This window comes from Rhea americana, unplaced genomic scaffold (assembly GCF_003343005.1).
Source record: "Rhea americana isolate MKP2758 unplaced genomic scaffold, rheAme1 scaffold_115, whole genome shotgun sequence".
Lineage (NCBI taxonomy): Eukaryota > Metazoa > Chordata > Aves > Rheiformes > Rheidae > Rhea > Rhea americana.
The window spans coordinates 229,846-236,805 of record NW_028185206.1 but is presented as its reverse complement, the minus strand read 5'-3'; the positions used below and the strand labels follow the sequence as shown (position 1 = coordinate 236,805).

At 48.7% G+C, this 6,960-nt stretch overlaps 1 protein-coding gene across 1 annotated transcript in view; it reads left to right on the top strand.

Annotated features, from left to right (window-relative positions):
* The window catches only part of SPINK4 (serine peptidase inhibitor Kazal type 4), a 16,639-nt gene that overhangs the window by 964 nt on the left and 8,715 nt on the right, over positions 1–6,960 (top strand). The gene's annotated exons all lie outside the window — the stretch shown is intronic.

Here is a 6,960-nt window from a genome sequence, read left to right as displayed (position 1 = left end):
CGCTCAGCCCCTCCGCCGAGCGCCCCTCGCCCCGCGTCTGCCGGCGCCGGGCGCCGTCGGCAGCCGCGGGAGCGGGCGCGGCACCGCCGCCTCCTGCAAGCACCCGGCGTCCGCGCAGCGAGGTGGTCCCCTCGGACGGGGCGGCTGGGAGGTGGTGCTGCGAAAAACGTCCCTTTCCTTTCGAGGTCTCCTTCCTTCCTTTCTTTCTTTTAGGTATTCTCGACTTAGCGTGACTCAGCGGAAATTTAGGTTGTCCACCCACTCGGTGGAGCCTGTTGCCACGCATCTGTGGCAAAGTGGAAAAGAGCAGCACTGCCTTTTTGTTGGATGAGGCAGAGGACCCCAGCAGTGCTGCTGGCAGGGCCTCCCAGGGGTCACTAACCAACTATCTTGCTTGGGGCAAGACTGTCTTCAGGGTTAGCTCAGAGTGTTTGTGACTTGGTCCAGGCAAGGCTTGAAACACCCCAGAGATGGAAATCGCTGCCTCTCTGGTGCCCTGTTCAGGGAGGCACCACTTTCCTCAGTTCCTGGAATCCTGGAAAGACTGGTCCAACATGAACCTGTGAAGCTGCAATTTGTCATTACTGCTCTTTGTTATGTTTCTTGGTATCATGGAAAGGAGTTCAGCTCCATCCTGCTTGTTACTGATTGTTCCCAGCAGTTGTGGGCTGCTACTAGATCCCCCTTGGCCTCTCTTTTGTCAGATGAACCAAATCCAGCTCCATCTGACTCTTCCTGCAGTTTATTTTTCAAAATAAATGCTAGATGCTGCTAACCTTCCTCATCTGCACAGCATCACCAAGGTAGTGGAAGTGCTTGGGGAAGCAGGTCTGGGCCTAATACAGAGTCCCTCAAAGTTGGAAGAATTTTTTTACAAATGTTGAGTCCATGGGTCTGGAAAGGCTCCTTGTACCCCTGTCTCTGGCAGCAGTGGTGATATTTGCCTGGTGCTACTCGCAAGCATGCACAGCCTCCATATGAACCATACTGTGCGCACACTCCTGAGTAAGCCTAGTGTGTCATGCCATCGCTCTTCTCTTTGCTTGACCTTGTAGAGCTAGCATTGCTGTCCTGAATTTGCCACTCAGACATCAAGCAATGACATGAACACACTTATGCTGTTAATTGGGYTGCCTTGAAGAATGCATAGGTATCAAGCATTTACATGAAAGCCCATGCTTCCAAGATCCAAACCAGACCTACAAAGGAATGAACTGTGTCTTCTGTCTCCCTCATAAAAAGGATTTAAGGGCTATGGCAAAAACCAGCAGGTTTTCAGCTCATGATCTCAGCTCATGGTGCTGTGCCGAGAGAGCAGAAATAGGAAGAGAATGCTGAGAAAATGTGACAGTTACCATCAGTGGAACATGGGGGAGTCTGGACTCACCTTTAAAAACGGAGATCATTGGAATTCTCCAAGAACAATCATGAGTGGAAAAATCTGTGTTGCTGTGGGACAAGGAAGCTTGGTCTGTCTGGCAGAACAAAGAGTTGACTTCAGCTCTCAGTTTCTCTGTGCTCTTCCTAAGTGGCTTCCACTGTCCCACTTGAGAGCACCTGTGAGAGATAGGCATGAGGCAGCCTTGAGGAAGATGAGGGAGAAAGAGTTCCTCTGCAGCCAAGGTGCACARTCAAAGACTCCTGGAGGAGTGCATCCTCATGGGAATGCTTCTTCCCCCAGTCTGTGACAAAATGTGCACGCACACATGGAGTTAGAAGCAGCTGAGTCTGCAGTGGAGTAGGAGCTGGGTGAGCCTTTCTGCATATTTCTTTGTCGAGTCCTGTCAGCCCTTTCCTGGCCAGGGAAGGTGTTCTTTCCTCAGGTAAGCAGGGCCAGCAGTGGTTTGGGAAGAGGACAGATTAGGAAGGCAAGGGGACAGTGGGGCTTGGCTGTGGTACAGCAGGGAGCCCTGCTTCACAAGTGCCCTCTGGTGGCACCATGCACCCCACATGTTGGAGCAGGTATCAGGCTCCAGCCAGCAAGCTGTACTGCAGGTAGCTGTGCTCTTAAGGTCTTTTTTAAACCTGCTCACATAATAGAAATACTGCTTCCAGAAGTGCTGGTGAGACAGAGCAAAGCTCCCTCTCCAGTGGCTTGTGACCAGTGGCCACTGCTGACCCCATAGGGAGTTTCCAGCAGGGACCATCTGGGTTGCCTGGCAGTGAGCAGGTTTTTCTTGCAAGGGCAGGATGGAAGTCCTGGCTGTGCAGAGGAGCATGGCTTGGTACARTCCAAAGTTTGTGGTGCTGCAGAGCAAGGAGGCTGTACTTCCTAGCTGGGCTCCCACAAGGAAGGCTTGCAGAGCTTAGTTCAGCTGGAGGGACAGACAAACAGCAAAGGAGCAAGGTGGAGAGAGATAGAAAACCCTGTAGATCCAAAAGCCACATCCAGCTGCCCTCTGCTGAAAGCCCTGATGGATCAGATCAGGGTCAACACTGATGGAAAAAAGCCTCATGAGGGACCAGAGGTATTTAATTGAAAGGCTTGAAACTGGTCCAGGCTGACAGAGCGTGAGACTCACGTTGGGCACCATCTTGCAAACTTGGAGGCCTTTTTGTACAACTCTTGCCTAGTTTCCACTACTGAGAGTAAATCAGTTTTGTGGCATGCTTTCGCATAGCTGCAGCATTTTGGGAAGTGTTTTGGAGCAGCCCTGAAAGAGTAGGTGGTGGCATAGACACAGACCTGTTCCTGCTACCTTCCTTGCCTTAGCAGAAGGGTACACATGCCATTTTAGCCGTCAAAATAGGGTTAAAACAGGGCTTGCAGAAACAAGCTGTTCACAGTGCTTCCAGTGCTGCTCAGATTTATCACAGAAACCCACAGTGTAAGGGTAAAAATTGAGACAGAGATGGGAGTTAACCAAGGATATTGCTATCTCAACATAAATTACGTGCTCTGCAAACAGCAAAGTTGACTCTGCAAATATTAAGAGGAATAGAAACTATAAGCTGCAAGAATGTGCTGGAAGGAACGGGACGGGTTTCATTGGTAGTCAAAGTGTCCTTTTGTTTGATGATATTTGATGAAGCTCCCTGTTGGTGTTAATTTGTACATASCCAAGTAGTTAATAGGTTGTTTTGAAAAAAATGATATTTGCACAGTAGGTGATTTCTGAAGTCAGAAGTAGCAGCAACCTCAAGGGCCCATAGTTCTGCTTTCAGTATCTGCATCTAAGACCTRATTCTTCCTTTGCTAACGATTTAGCTAAAGTGAAAGCTCAGAGCAGCATGTATGCCTGCACTTTGACAGCATAAACAATGCAGAAAAGAGCATTTTATTCCTCCGTTTTTCTTCAGGTGGATACTGTACCCTGGGATGCACAGAGGAAAGTGGAAACTGATGTAAGTGTTACAAGCAGCGATCTCTGAAGTTGGGCAGGCATTCCTGAGTGAGCCCTACTGCCAAAAATTCACACAAATGCAGTGTTACTGAATCACATTTGCTTAATACACAGAGAAGCAAACATGGCTGCCCTGACCTCTTCTTTGCATGAATTCATGCTAGGGTAACTTTAGTGATTTTAGCAGCTGATGGACTGAGAAGACCAGGCCTTACCCACAACACCCAATGATATCCTCCACAAATACTTCCCAAGAGCAGTTGTCTCTTTGATGGAGTCACCTAGCACATGTGTTGCCTGCTTTCCTCCAGCACGATGCTCACTGCAGATTTGTGGGTTTTAAATGGTGTTCAGTGCTGCACAAGGCAGAATCAGCCATGGCTGACAAAGAAGGAAATGCAAACACCCCTGACCACCTCCTACGAGGGAAATATTTTTCTGTTTAGTGTTACATTCTGTTTAGTGTTCAGTCACATTTAGCAGGTGTTAGCATTGAAAGCCCATGGCTCTGTACAGACTTATTCTTGCGGAAGAAGAATGCAAGGAGAGGGAAACTGAAATTTGGCTTTCYTTTTTGGTGAATTCCAATGAGTACAAGTTCCCAGATAGGCAAATCTGATCATCAGTATGGAATTACCTTCCTCTGCTGCCACCATTTCTTGTCTCCCCCATGTTACCTCCTTGGAGTAAGAATGAACTGCTGAAGGACCTGAAATGCTTCCACGTTTAGTTGCTTTGGGAATGTGTTTGGCCTCAGCACTGACACCATGCTTGGAGCTTCAATCTCCATCCAGTCTTTCAGGGCGATTTGAGCCATGGTAGGATTCATGCAGCTGTAACRCAGCCTCAGTGAAGATGTGTCAGCTCAGAGGACTAGGAGGGGACAATYCCTTAGCAGTTTCAGCCCAGCTATGCCAGAGCTCCCCCGATSCTACCCAGGCACATGGTCTCATTCTCTGCCTTATGCCAGCACTGTGGTTTGGTTGATCCCATGCTGAGCATTTACTGGGGAAAATATATACATATATATTTATATATAGCCCTTTTTTGCCTTTTTTTTGCCATTTTTGTCCTGAACTGCCACATCAAGGATTCAGACAACTATCTCTTGCCTGGGAGCATGGGGAAAAGGAAAGGTCAACTACTGTTTTATTTACACTGCTCCTTCCCTTCCACYCMGCTCCCCATGGTTGCTGGGATGCTTATCTGGTGTGTTGCTGAGTAATGCTGCAGGTGTGGGTTAGTCAAGCAATGTGGGGATGATCAATCAGTCAAGGAGCTGCAGGCTGACTGTGGGACCACAGGAGCATCTCGTGGCCTGGAGGTCTGGACAGGTGGAGGTAGAATTGAGGGACATTATTGCTGGCATGAAACAGCAGCAATGCCATGCTCTTGATTAAATTTACTCAGTTTGCATCCTGGAAAGAACTAATGAGTGTCCCTGTGAGACAGTTTGGTGGGCTTGTTACCTGCACACTGCTTGGTAGGCTCATGACCTGTGGGAGTCTAGGAGCCTGCCAAGCTGCTGGAAAGTGGGGAGAGGGAGTCTGAGGGGCTAGTGGGTATGAGAAGCCAGAGGCTGTGCCAGCTCAGCTATGCTGTTTTATTTACACTGCTCCTTCCCTTCCACTCAGCTCCCCGTGGTTGCTGGGAACCTTGTTCGGTGTGTCGCAGAGCAGTACCACAGGTACAGGTTAGTCAAGCRGTGCGGGCCTTGACACACGTCAGACACACGTTCCTGGAAAAGGCAGGGCCAGCACAGAAATGAGGTGGCTGCATTGCTGTGACGCAGAGCCTCGACTGATGAGGCCAGCTGTCCCACACGTCCTGAAAACAGAAGTTTGTCATGGGTTTCCCAAAACGCCTTCTCTCAGGTCTGTGGCTCACTGTAGGCAACTGAGTGACTCTTTGTGGATTCTGGAGGGTGACATGCTTGGACCAGCCTGTCCCCACTGCGCTACAGCATCGTTTTGACTTTTCCATCTTTCCATTGTGTTCAGTTTCTTCAATCTAGGGCCGCAAAGAGGACATCATCCTAGCAGACATCTGGGGTACAGAAAATGCACCAGGAACTAAAGATCTTGTGATTTTATTGTCTGGAGAGAAGGAGATGGGGGAGGGGGGGTTATAGTCAGTGGTTATGAAACTGTGAGGGAGTCCAAGCATGTGAAAGCAGAGCTGCTGCTCACCAGACCCACCATGTAAGAACAGGGGCATTCAATGATGCTAAGAAGAGCTCAACTTAAAACAGACAAAAGAAAGTACATCTTCACCTAGAGGGAAGGAAACTTGGGGACTGGGGGTGCTAGACCAAGCCCTAGACAACATCCTCAAAACAGCTGCTAGAGGGGAGAGGCATAGTGCCAGGGCAGCATGGGGCTGTCAGGCAGTTCTGGCCTCAATAAACTTTTGATCTGAAACTCAGCATTTCTGATGTTCTTCTTTGGGGTCCTGCTAGTTCATTTTTTCCCACTTGCCCAAGGACTCATATAGAAGAACATGTAATTGCCTATGAATGTGTTTATTTGCATCCTTATGTTTATGATCTGATTTCTCTGATCACCTGGGTAAATCCTCCTTGGTCAGTTGTTCCTTGCCACAGGGATGCTGTACCTTTATTTAGCTCACTTGGTTAGAGCATGGTGCTAATAATGTCAAACTTGTGGGTTCGATCTCCGTATGGGCCACTCGTTTGAAGGCTGGACTAGATGATCTCCAGAGGTCCTTCTAACCTTATCGATTCTATGATTCTTTATCTCTGGGCAACAAGAGGAGAAGAGATGTAGCTCTCATCCTCTCAAGGATGAGCCACAGCAAGTTTTGAACAGCTATAGCTGGCAGTCAAACCAAGGCAAAGCTTTGGAAGGATTCTTCACCCACCTCCCACCCCTCTGCTTCCCCAGCCCCTGTACCTYTGAGAGCTACAACATGACCTGGCCTGGTGGGAAGTTGTGCTGTCCTGTTGGCTGACAACATGTCCCTCCACTCCCCTTCACCTGTCAGAAATGAGAGGAAATGGGAGGAATAATGCCTGTGTTTACATTTTGTGCCCTTGCAGCTGATGGTATCACTCAAAACGCTTGAATCATCAAAGGAATAGATATTTACTCAGTGCCTGCCACGTGGGAGCATTTACTTCACAGTAATAAAGACAAGAAGGAAGCAGTTGGAGCTGTGGGCTAGATCTGGCAGGTCTGACCAAACCACACATTTCCCAGGAAGTGGTTAATGGCTCTTCCCTTCCTTGCCTGCTCACGGTTATGCCTTTAAGAGATTTGTGTGCCTAGCTCCCTGATACATCCAACGAAAATCTTTGGGGACCTGCAGGTCTGCTGTTCTCTCTGCAAAGGGGAAGAACAGTTCAGTCTGTCCTCCTCTTACTCATGGGGAGACCTCAGAGGAGATTTTCTCCAACAGGAGAGGCCAAAAAACCAGCTCCCTTTCAGGCAGAGGTGCTTCCCGACTCCCCCCAGCTCATCAGAATGACCCGTATGTCTCCAGACCGGGATGGTAGCCCTGTCAAGACTGGCCAGCACTGGAAACACCCCACATTAGTATTTCTCACAAAGGCTTCTTTCTGACTGATTTTCTTTCTTTTTTCTTTTCTTTTTTTTTT